The sequence below is a fragment of the Melanotaenia boesemani genome, chromosome 13 (genome assembly GCF_017639745.1).
Source record: "Melanotaenia boesemani isolate fMelBoe1 chromosome 13, fMelBoe1.pri, whole genome shotgun sequence".
Taxonomy (NCBI): Eukaryota; Metazoa; Chordata; class Actinopteri; order Atheriniformes; family Melanotaeniidae; genus Melanotaenia; species Melanotaenia boesemani.
In genome coordinates this window covers 29,439,795-29,452,757 of record NC_055694.1, presented here as the reverse complement: position 1 = coordinate 29,452,757, position 12,963 = coordinate 29,439,795, and the positions used below count along the sequence as shown (strand labels likewise).

Here is a 12,963-nt window from a genome sequence, read left to right as displayed (position 1 = left end):
GTGAAACTTTGAGGGAGTGTTTCCAAGCTGTGCTGCATTACATCCACAAAAGCCAAACCTGTGACTTATGGGCAGTATAAGTGCCTGTAATTGTTTACAGGTGTTCTGCACGCCTTCATATCTTTGCAGCTGCTTCCTGCTGCAAACGCTACACATGCTGCTAAGACCTTATTACAGAGGAGAAATAAGTGTTTATTTTAGCTTTTTGCTTTAAATTAAATTAGTTTTCATTAAATTATTTGTTAGTGGTCACAATCAAACAAGAAAAGCTGGAAGATGTGAAATGATCAGCAGAATAGCTGACATGTGACCAGGAAAAGAAACAAACCAGAGAAGAAGAGGATCAGGAAGGGGTAAAAGCCGAAGAAGAATGAAGATGAGAAATTGCGTGCGCTTTAGAAGAAAGACTATATGCGAGCTCTTAGGGTGTGTTGGGTGGTTGGAAATAACTTTATAACGATGCATTTCTGCTGCCAACCGGTGTCTGAAACTGATGTCGGATTGCAGGAGTGAACTCTGAACTCAGCACTGCCTACTAGTGGAGGAATTGACTCAACAACCATGGCAACGCAAAAGACGCATGGAGGTATGAGGACGAGGACGGATAACATTGTTTGAAATGGATGTTCCGCTTTACGTACAACAGGGAGTATAAATGGGCCTCCAGAGAGCTGTCCAGAAACCTCAGTAAACTGAAGCAACGTTCAGAAGAAGAGTGAAGTAAAATTTCCCCATAATCACGGTGCTGACAGTGGTTCTAAAAGCTGCTAAATTATGGGATGGATTTTTGGTTTTTCACACAGTTAGCATGTCATATAGATCTTTATTTGGTAGTAAAAGGTAAATAAAAATACACAAATGAAATACAAAATGTAAAACTGAATTGATGTAGGGGGAGGCTAGAGCTTACATATCACCCACCTGTTACAAGCTGTATGTGAAAACATGAGTAAAATTAACTAAAAAGAAAAAAAATCAACAATAACAAAACCTTCGATAGACATACAATTCATGATAGGAGCAACTTATAGATTAACTACTCTTTAGGATATCATTTGTCATATTTAATCATTTATCCATTTCTATACATTAAATAAAATTTCCCAGTAGAGTTAAGCTTTATGTGGTCAGACCAATAGAGAATCTTTGTGTTTATTTCCTCTGACTTAATCGTCATTTTAAACAGCTGCTGGATACAGAGTGCTTCTTAGTGATTTGTTTTGTACATTTGAATTGAGTTGTAACCTGCTAAATTCTTAAATTTCCTTAAAATAAAGTGTCATTGGATAAATAATGGATTTGCTTTTACATACTTACATGCTTTTCTTTTGCCAAAAAAAGACCAAATTTGCATTTGTGTAGTGTTTCCCCACACAATACGTCACATTTCACCTCACAATCAATGAGCTTTAGAAAATAAAGTGATGTTACTTTGTGCAGTATTGCTATCGAATTTGACATTTTGGTTTTGACATAATTTATGTGATTTCTGATTTAATTTATTGTCATCAATAAATCCAGAAATCGTAGTATCCATAATTATGTCAATTTCAACTTTATTTGAATTTTTTTGTAGTTATTAGATGTTTTCCACTGTATCCAGTAGCTGCTTTAGCCTTTTCCCACTACAAAAAAAGTAGGGTATTAACAAAATAAATAAACTCCAACGACTGCTTAACAAAACATAAATAATTAATAGACATTATAAACACTTAAGGACCAAGTAGAGAACCATGTGGAACCCCACCTGGTACCGCTAAGAAATCAGTATTATTTACTCGTACATGTTGATATCTGTCCTCTAAATCAGTGGTTCTCAAAGTCTTTAAGCCACAACCCCCAAGATGACGTACGTGTTTGCAAGGTGTTTGCAACCCCCAGTTTGAGAACCACTGCTCTAAATAACTCTGTAACTAGTCATATGCAACTCCTCCAATACCATAATCTACTAAATGCTGATATCACAATAGAAAGCAAAAAAAAATAAAAAAGAAAATTATTAAGTCAGACCGAACATACATGTAAACATGTTAATGTGACTAAAACTGTATAAAACAGAAGCACTTAAAACCAGACTAATACACTTAGATGATCAAATCACTACTGCATGTACTGGATATAATTATTTAACCACTGAAATGATTCTCTGTTTAGATGAAAATCTCGAGCCTATATATTTTTTTTTTTTCATTGCGCTGGTTTTGTTGTTATGGGCCACTTGTGGGTTTATGGAGCAGAGTTACTCTTCAGTATCACTTTGTTGAGTCGCAGTTCACAGCTTTTACAGGATGAAGAGACAAGTGGGAAAATCAAGGGGAGAACAGAGAGCAGACAGGAAGGGCAGGCTGGGGCCGAGACCCCTTTTATCAGTTATCAGCTCAGAGCCTTATCGCCTTATGCATGCAGGTATTTGTAGTTACCATGGTTACACACCAAAGGTGTCTCTACAACCTGCATTAGCTTAGCAAAATATTCATCAGTTACCCCCCACGCTACAACAGAGCTCCCAGCAGAAGGTAGGGCCAACTGAGAACTCATCATCGTCTTCATCACAGCTGTTTACATGCACGCTGTGCAGATCCTCACATCAAAGGAATCATGTCTTCCTGCATTGTTTCCCCACAGCCCTGCTTTTTCTCCCTTTTGACCCTCCTCCAACTTCACTTTCGTAGTGATTTGCATGCAAAGCATTGCATGAACAACCTGAAGCCTCAGATTTGTTTAACATCTTCATGTTAATTTGCATTTGAGACCCCCATGATCTGCCTGAACATGCTGGAAGAACTCTGAGAGCCCATACAGCACGTCTCTTTTAAAATCCACCCATTTTTCTGCAGTCATACAAACAGCATCTCAGCCACTGCAGCTGTAACAAACACTCGATTCATCAGCCGGTCAGAGAAAATATGGCTTGGTATGCAGCTTTAATCAAAAGCTGACTGGGTCCCCAGCATGTCTTATTTGGCCAAAAAGGGATTAAATAGCCAAAGTTTTGTTCATTTCCTTGCAAATGTAGCTTGAAGTTATGAGCTATGATGTGTGATTGATCTAGTAGGCTATTGATCTAGGCTTCCTCTTTTTTTAATTATGTCTCTTTGTTTATTTAATGTTATTTTCATTAGTTATAAAATAAGTTGTGATTGAGGAGCTTTGGACACTGCCATCTCCACCCCCTCACCCTCTAATCTCTTCTACAAAGTGCTCTGTGAGCTGCTCAAGTGTTCTCAAATTCGCATGCGCTTCCTGTTTCAAAGCCTCTTGGAAAACACAAGCACAGTTCCCAGTAAGGTAGTTGGGTGTGGGGGTTGGGTTTTTAACCCTCTATAAAATCTTTAGGGCAGGGGTGTCCAAAGTTGGTCACTGAGGGCCGCTGTAATGCAGGTTTTGTATGTTTCCTGCTGCAGCACCCCTTCGTTAGGTGTAAAATAGGTCTTCCTCTTGGCATGCTCTAGGAAAAAGGATGTGAACGATGAGCTCTGCTGAGTGGCTGGTGAGCAGATGTGATCAGAACTGGAGAGACTGACAATCGTCACATCACTCATCCACCTCGGTCACAAAACCTGCTGGTCCCAGTCCGGCTGTCTGTGGGTTAACTGGACTCTCTGGGCTGAATGTGAGGGATGAGGAATGGATGGGACCTTCATCTGGAAAAAGCATTTTTCATTATGAACCAAGTACATATATGTATGTAACGGTACACCAAAATCACGGTTTGGTATGAACCTGGTTTAAGGTCATGGTTTTATTTTGGTACAGTAAGGGAACAAACTTTGGTGTAAACAGGGTCCATGTATTATTCATTCATTTAATATAGAAAATTAAAACCAAAACTGTTGCTCTATTTTACGTTAACGCATTAATTAATTATTGGCGTTAATTTTTTTATTGCGCAGTGCAGTCCAAGGCCTTTTCCTCCATGTCTTGTCCCGCTGCAGCAGTGTCTCATGTAAACTATCAGAAGAGAGCCGTTTTATTAGATGAAGAGAAAATCAAACACTTGCCATTTCTCGTTGTCCATCAAAAGATTGTGATTTTTTGGGGGGGGGGGGGGTGGGAAACTGCTCCCAAAAGACTATGAGAAACATAGTTTTTTATTTTTATTTTTTCAACTAAATGCAGTTTTATCTTGGTGGATATAAGTTTTGAAGCAAGACAGCAAAGGTGAGATAAAATTTATGACTGTTTTACAAACATTAAGCATAAACTGGGCTTCTTTTGTCTCTGGTTCAGTGAATCTTGGTCATAGTGAGATGAAACTTAAGAGTTTTGGAATCTGTGAGGTGTGTTTTTAGTAGAGGTGTCATTTATCCATGTTCATGCCGTCGGGTGGACACGGGGAGCGATAATTTGTGTTTAAATGTTTTTTCAGTTTGTATACCTGGTCTTTTGTTTGTTGTCTTAACTGTGTTTGGTGGTCATAGAAATGGTTTTACTGGGCTGTTAGCGGAGATTATGGTATTTGTGTGGATACCACACATGTTTATAGTTACATTTACTGACCCGAAGTTACGCCCGTAAAACCGGATGTTAACCCCTTAACTCCCGGTAGCGCAAGAGGTTAAGCTAAACAGTCAATTTAAGAATGTCATATAGGCCAGAAATCTGAATAATATAACACTAAAGGTGCATGGATGGAAGTTATTGTGCATATTGTGAATATTTCTCTCTCCTCACCATCTAGAAGCTGTGAGATTCTCATCCTGCTTTCTGTCTGTTCACCTGATGCTGATATTCATCACATATTGTTCCTTCTGTGTTTAGAAGGAAGCAGCTTCACAGCTTTAAATTCATCCTGCTGACTGCTGATCTATCTATCTATCTGTCTATCTGTCTATCTATCTATCTATCTATCTATCTATCTATCTATCTATCTATCTATCTATCTATCTATCTATCTGTCTGTCTGTCTGTCTGTCTGTCTGTCTGTCTGTCTGTCTGTCTGTCTGTCTGTCTGTCTGTCTGTCTGTCTGTCTGTCTGTCTGTCTGTCTGTCTGTCTGTTGTTTAAAGAAAAAAACTTTGCTAAATCTTTATGTGTTTAGTGCAGGGGTCTGCAACCTTTACAATCCAAAGAGCCATTTTCCCCTCAGCCAGCTAAATAAAACTCCTTTAGAGCTGCAAAAGTTAGAAGACCTTATGAAACCAGACAACTTATAATTTTTGATAAATATCTACAATAGTTGTCATTTTTGAAGAAACGCATTTTTATTTCTATTATTTGGTTTTAAAATAAAGAAAAACATAAAGCTTTTGCAAAAAGAGGATAGACAGACTTTCTTTTATGAGATACAGATATCTGTGGAAAATGATTTAAAAAAAAAAAAGCCCATACTTCCCAACAAAATGACAAGAATAATAAATTACAAAATATATAAATATTACTGGTACTTTTAGTGTCATTATGTTGTGGAAATTTAGTGCAATTATTCCATGAAAAAAAAGAAATAAATTCTAAAAACCTGGATTTCTTATTATATCTATATTAAAAATATTAGTTCATTCTTTAGCATTTTTAGTCATGTGTTAAGAGCCATTGTGGAGGTCCAGAGAGACACTTGAGGCTCCAGAGTTGCAGGTTGCAGATCCCTGATTTAGTGTTTGTAAACCAAAATTTACTGCATTTTCATCAAATGGCAGTAGGCCTTCTTTTACAGGAAAAGGACAGTTTGCTCGTAACAATGCGATTGCTACTGTTATATAATCATCTTGTTAGCAAGTAGTTTAGAGAGAGGCAAGTAAAGTTCACCTGTTTAAAGTCATAGTGGATTTTACATTCATCCAGATAAAAAGCTGAATATTCCAAACTACATAAAGATCACTCTCTTCCATCAGCTGACCTTTACTGTCAGTTTTATGTGATTATTGTGGTTTCTGTGTGGCGTGATGCAGAGCCTCATAGATGAAGAGTTACTTGTGCTGATGTTGGAACAAAGATGAAGGGAAAACGCCTTGTGGGAGAGGGGAAGCTGTTTTTATGAATGAAATATCCAGGGTTAGTTCTAACTCTGTCCTCACCACAGCAGCTCCACACACTGGACATGATGGCTGTCTCAGCTGGGAATTACCAGCTTGTGTTGTTCAACCTACACATTTTTCCAGCACGTCAGGGTTCAATGGTTTGATGAAGAAATGAGGTGTGTGTGGATGTTTAGTGTAAGCTTTCGTGACACTTGTGGAAATGTAGAATAGAGTTTAATGAAATGCAAAGATCACAACAAAAAATTTTCATTACCAGCTTCTATGATCACAGAAGCGAACTGGAGAGAATACTCTGAGTCTTCTCACATGGGAGGATTGCAGTTCTGGATGAGACTCCTCTGAAGTGGATCATATGTCCAAAGCTTCTCCTCAATCTGTCATTTATTAATAAAGCAATGACTGAATTACTGCTGAGGCAGAGGGAGGAAGGGCTAGTAAGGAAAACAGAAACCTAGTGAAGATTAAGTGTCCGTGGTGATGGAGCTGACAACACCAACATCTTCTCCTTTGTGTTGTACCAGATGGTGGGAAGAACTGACCTGAAGCAGACAGACAGGTGGATGCAGACAGACAGGTGGATGCAGACAGACAGGTGGAAGCAGACAGACAGACAGACAGACAGACAGACAGATGGAAGCAGACAGACAGACAGACAGACAGACAGATGGAAGCAGACAGACAGACAGACAGGTGGATGCAGACAGACAGACAGACAGACAGACAGACAGGTGGATGCAGACAGACAGACAGACAGACAGACAGACAGGTGGATGCAGACAGACAGGTGGATGCAGACAGACAGGTGGAAGCAGACAGACAGACAGGTAGGTGGAATCAGATGTAAAAAATAAATCTGATAAATGGGTCTACACTAGATGTAAGGAAGACATTAAAGTATTGGGGAATATTGTTGTTTTAATCTGATTTCTCGTAATCAGATTACTGTCATGAGTCCATTTACATGACCATGTCAATGTTAACGGGCTCAGTGATTAATAGGGTACAGCTTCCTTAAATCACATTAATGAAGTTTTTCCTGCAGCTTCAGTTCATTTGAAGTTTGGAAGTTTTGGGCTAAAAGGATTTTTTTGGGTCACCTTGTGTGATCAGCAGCTTTCTGTGTGTAACAGAAGCAGCTTTGCATGTTGTTTGAATAAAATTTGACAACTGTGAGCTTCCAGTTTGCCTGTAGGAAGTTTCCTTCTATCGAGATGCTTTTTATTGGCTCATGACATTCACACACTCTTTATTTAGCTTTTCTGGGCTGTTAGTAAAGATCCTCACTCCGGGGGATGTGGATGGTAAAACAGGGTGACAATGGGCCTTTTATGTGGAGAGATATGTCATTCCTTGTGTCATCTGCAGGGGAACATGTTACCAGCTCTCATTCAGGTCATGATGGCCTGCTCAGCCTTTGACCTTTTTAAAAGGAAAGCAACTTCCTCAATGTCACATTCATTTCACCCTGAAGTCTGTGTGCATTAATTCAGCTGAGGAATGACTGTCCTCGCTGCTGTTTGGAGACATCTCTGCACAGCTGCCAATAACACAAACTGTTGTGTGTGGGCAAAACTTGGCCGCCGGAGAACACACTTGTGACTGTTTATCTGTGAAATTATGTGGATATAGATTCACTGTTCTTACTTGATGTCCAGCAAAGAACTGCATCATCATGCAGTTAAGTAGCCAACATCATTCTTCAAATTTAGATGAATTTTCATAAGCACTTCCTGAACATGTGCAAAAGAAAAATGCAGCTGAATGCATCCACTCATGTTAGGTAAATCAGGAATATCTACAAAACAATCAACAATGTCAGCTCTGCAGTCAGATGCAAATAAACAGTTACTGGTGGAGGTGTTATCAGAAAACATGCATAATGAACGAGCTCCATGCAAAAGATGTGAAACCCTTTTAAAGCTTTTAAACAAACTACAGGATCTGGTAACTAAAGCAGTTCTTAGAATCTGTAAAACCAGGAGCTTCCCAGAACCTAAAAGGTCCAACAACCCCATCACACACCGATTCTCGTCAGGAGTTTGATGTGTTGTTGTCACGGTAACAGGATGTCTCTGTATGCCAATGTGGAAAAGGTGGGAGAAACTCTCCACAATGAAATCCATTCTAACATTGAGCCAGAATGTTTCTGTACCCTAACCAAGTACTTCTGGTTCAGGTTCAAGTACTTTCATTCAGATGTAGTTGTTTACCCGCTGTAAGGTTTCACCTGGAGCCTCTGAATGTGATAGAAATGATTCAATGAGAAGACCATCTGTGAGACGGCTGTGTGGGCTCTGGGTCTGGACTCCCATCATAATAATGCACCAGCCGATTTATCTCAGAGAACTGGGATTATCAGAACCTGTTTTCCATTACAACCATCAGCATTATAATTCATTTCAATTCAGCTTTATTTGTACAACACCAATTCACAGCAAAGTCTCTCAAGATCCAGTCCAGATCAATCCGGTTCATTGTAGTCCAGCTGTAATCCAGTTAAAACAAATCCATTATATGATCCACATTAGTCCAAATTATAATTACTGTGTTCGTATACTAGATAATAATAATTTTCTCTTTATTAATCCACGTTCCTAGTTTTACTAGAGAGCGGCAGTGGGCTATCATGTTCCAGCACCTGTGTAGGTGCCCGGGGAAGTGTGTGTGTGTGTGTGTGTGTGTGTGTGTGTGTGTGTAGGCCTTGCTCAGGGGCCCACAGTGGTTCCCTTCTGTTGCAACACTGGGGACTTTAACCAAGGTCCACCAGATCCAAGCCCACCTCTGTAACCACTACCCAACCATGGAAACCAACAGATTGGATCAAATCTTTTCTTTGACTGGGACGTCCCTCAGCAGCCTCGACCTATAGCAGCAGAAGTGAAGGGATGGGTAAGGGTCACCAAGCGAGACCTTCTACCAGCAGCAGTGGGACAGGAAGTGAGCGTTAGGGACTTCTTTAAACAGATTACCTTTGGTGGAAAGGTAGAAGGTAAATATAATGACTGGAATAAAGAAGAAGTGGGAAATGAGAACTCTTACAGTTGGACTCAAACACTGATCTGTTGCCACCTTCAATGTCCCGAGGACATTTTCCTGACTGTTTACTGTCTCTGCAGCTGTTTCATCACTTGGCTGCTGCAGAGGCATAACTGACGGCATGCAGCTGCACAGCTCTGTTGGTGGAGATGAAAACTAGTGTGCAGGACTCTTCACTGCTGTCAGCATGTGACCAGTCACAAATTACATTTACCTGGATGCTGATTGGTTAAATGTGTGTCGCAGTTTGGATGTTAACACTCCAACTTTTCTACTGCTGCTTTGTGTAAAAAATTTTTCCAGCGCTTTAAATCTCAAAACCTTTCATAATTTTCTTCATGAAAAAAGTGAAAGTGTGAATATAAAAGGTTGAGTTTCAGAGTTCTGCCAGGTTCCATACTGAGCTTCAGGGAAAGGATTTTAACAGAGACTGAACCCTTAAAGCCTGATCAGCATTTATAAAACACGACTGGGGTGTTTATTTTCAATTGTTGCTTAAATATTAGACCATAATGTTCATTAAACTAGACTGAATGTTTAGAAATGATTTAGTTGCTGAAAATGATCAATGACATCTGTGTTCATGAGTCGTTGTTAGTATGGTGTTATCTGCCAGAGAGGATTCATTGTGAACCCTAGACTCCAGGAACATGAAGATGAACTGTGTTATTGTGCTCTGGGAAGGTCTTTTTAGGAGGTTTTTCTGAAAACGTGGCCCTTCTGAAAGGGTTAGCATTAACACTGTAAGGACAAATGATTATTTTCAGAATTAATTTATTTGATTGGTTTATTATTATTATTATTATTATTATTATTATTATTATTATTATTATTATTATTATTATTATTATTATTATTATTATTATTAACTAAATAGTGCCTTAGCCTGTATAGAGTCTTCTACAGTTCCTGGAAGTCAGAGAAGTTGATTTGCTTGTAAACAGGTCAGATGGGGACATCTGAGAGGCTGTAAACAGAAAACATGTTTTGTTTTTTCATTAAAAATAAATTTATTATAAAACTAGTTGCAGATGAACTGGTCGTTGCAGCAGAAGATAAAAGAAATGGAAGGTTTTAGCCACTAGGTGGACACAGATCAGAGGTTTGGGGACTGAGCAGGATCAGCATGTGTTGGCTTTAAGAGGATAAATCCTCACATTACACAAGCTGCTCTGATCAGGTGATTCCTGATGAGAAACTCGGCCTCTTGCTTTGCTGTGCTTTACTCCTGATGATGACCAGTGCTGTTTGCTAAAGATAAAGAGCTGAGTTGAGTTAATTAAATGATATTTAATCCTTGGGTTTCCCCTGATTTTCCATGTGGGATTTATCAGATTGATCCTGGAAATCCAAGCATGACTTCTGATTCCAGACAGGAGCTGGAATTCTCTGGAAATCTGGGACAGTTCTGGGGCTTCCAGACTGCTGTGGTGAGTTCAGAATGATAATAGTTTGAAACAACTCATGTGAGAGCCCAGAGACATTGATTTGACCATAGCGAGGTGTTTGTTTATTTATTTTTTTAGGGGGCACCAGGTCAGGGGTCAGTCTGAATAATTCAGGTCAAATTAAAAACGTCAACTTTAAATGAGAATGTGTGGATCCTCCGTGTGGATGTGTTGTCTTTATGTTTGTTTAGATCAGACATGGCGGAGGACGGTCGTTTCCATCGAGCGCTCCTCATCATCGTCCAGCTGTTGTTGCATTGGCTCCCAGTGGTTTTTTCAGACTGTGTTTGGTGTGTCTGGAGTATGAGGATGATGATGTGGCTTCATTAACAAGGATAGCAGATGAGTCATGTGGGCTGAGATGGACCACCAACCAGCTGAGCTGATTTCAGATTAAATCATTTGTTTACTGAACACTGAGGATGATTGTTTTTCATTCTTAAAATAATCTTTTCATCATGAGGCCAATTTTTTTTACCTCCTGTCTGAAATGACATACTCAAAATGAATAAAGTGTGTCTTCACAACAGCAAGAAACCATTGGCTGATGTTGATGATGGGCACATCTAGCAACGGTCAGTCAGGAGAATCCGGGGATAGAACCAACATTCATCTTAGAGACACCACGAGGATCCAGAAAGAAGTGAAGCCCAAGACAGTCTATGATAGGAAGAGTGAATACTTCACTATAAAACCCCCTTAATCTCCACAGCAACTACCAGAACCTTCATTATTCATTTCAAACAAAGGCAGAGTCATAGGAGAACACATTAGCAGAGTTATTTTTAGAGCCCGAATAAAACTTTTCACCTCAAAACAGCAAAAGACATCATTTCTGATTCTGGATGATAGCCCCCCCCCCAGTTTTTGTCCCACAGTCATCAGACAGACGTCTTTGTAACCAACAGAGTCTCTGCTTTCATATGACTCCTTGTTTGTGTGGTTTGCTTGAAGTGTACAATGGAGTTTCTCCCCGTCATGTTGCTATGCTGCATGTTAGGATTGCTTCTTCCTAGTGTGTACAAACATCTTCTAGACCAGGGGTGCCCAAGTTCGGTCCTCAAGATCTACCATCCTGCAACTTTTAGATGCAAGCCTTCTCCAACACACTTGTATCAGATGTCATCTGCATGTCATTCAGCTCTGCAGAGGCCTGGTAACAAGCCAGTCATTTGATTCAGGTGTGTTGGAGAAGGGTTGCATCTAAAAGTTGCAGGATGGTAGATCTCGAGGACCAGACTTGGGCACCCCTGTTCTAGACTGTAGTATCTCATGCTGCCTCCTGTACAGTGATCAAGATTATTGAGTCAAGATTGTTGCATACATATCATGAAATTATTTTAGACAGTGATGAGCAGAATAGCTGATATGCAACCAGCGAAAGAAACAAACTAGAGAAGAAGAAGAGAATCCGGAAGGGAGCAAAAAAGCAGAAGAAGAATGAAGACGAGGATAAAAACTGTAGAAACTGCACAAGCATTTGAAGAAAGACTTTAAACGAATGTTTAGGATGTGTTGGGCAGGTGGAAACATAGTGATGCATTGCTGCTGCCAAACGGTGTCTGAAACTGACGTCGGCTCGCGGGAGTGAAGCCTGAACTCAGTACTGCCCACTAGTGGAGGAACTGACTTAACAACCATGGCGCCGCAAAACACACATGGAAGTACGGGAGCATAAATCGGCCATATTAGGATTTTTGTCCTGAACATTGTACTGATTTTAAGTAAATCTTCCAGAAAAAAGTAGATTTTAGATTATTTCCATTTAATATTTTTGATTTTTTTTGTTTTTAGAGGATAATAAATGGTTAGTTAATGGATGGAGCTCATCTGTAGATTTTCTGTTTTTCATTGTGTTTTTGTTCTGCCTGTTTCCCCCGTCCATATGTATATATACCCCTCTAAAGCCATCTTCTGAACTTGTCAGAAAGATGGCCATTGCGTCTCTATTTATTCTTCTTTATTCTCTACAGTCATTTAGCAGACACTTTTTTGCCTTGCCGAAGGACCCAACTGGAAGGTGTTAATATTCGAACTCCAGCCGCTTCTCTGTCAGGATTCACAGTCACACCAGCATCTGAAATTAGCTCAGATATGCACAGCTGTTTTTGTCTCACTAGGAGTCCAACAATAAAAAATCTAATTTCCTGTGGTTTTTTGTAGAGATGGGCTTATCGACACTCTGGAATTGATACTTTGATATCTGCCCATCAAAATATCGGATTTCATGGCTGGAATAAAGCCAACATGTTTTTGATGCACGGTTGTGCCAAATAGCAGCTGAGTTGGAGTTGGTTTTGTGAGGATAGCAGGTAAAAAGTGCTAGAAATAACTGTAAATGAGGAAAACGTGTAAATATGTAAGCAGTTTCTGTTACGTGTTTGTTTCAGTGCCAATATTTTTTCTCCTGATAGTCAAGACTTGAGAGAATGATGTGCAGATGAGAAAAGACTTGGTCACGGTTGATCTGTGTGTTATTTCTACAAAGTTCTGTTAGTAAAG

The 12,963-nt window shown here is 39.6% G+C and overlaps 1 protein-coding gene across 2 annotated transcripts in view; it reads left to right on the top strand.

The window, feature by feature from the left end:
• The window catches only part of nckap5l (NCK-associated protein 5-like), a 55,405-nt gene that overhangs the window by 6,704 nt on the left and 35,738 nt on the right, over positions 1–12,963 (top strand). Inside the window, exon 1 of one of the 2 annotated variants that reach the window (XM_042003123.1) lies at positions 10,185–10,443. The exons of the other annotated variant lie outside the window; for it this stretch is intronic. The gene's annotated coding sequence lies outside the window, so the exon portion shown is untranslated. Of the gene's footprint in view, positions 1–10,184; positions 10,444–12,963 lie in introns of those variants that run through there. 2 annotated transcript variants of the gene reach the window in all.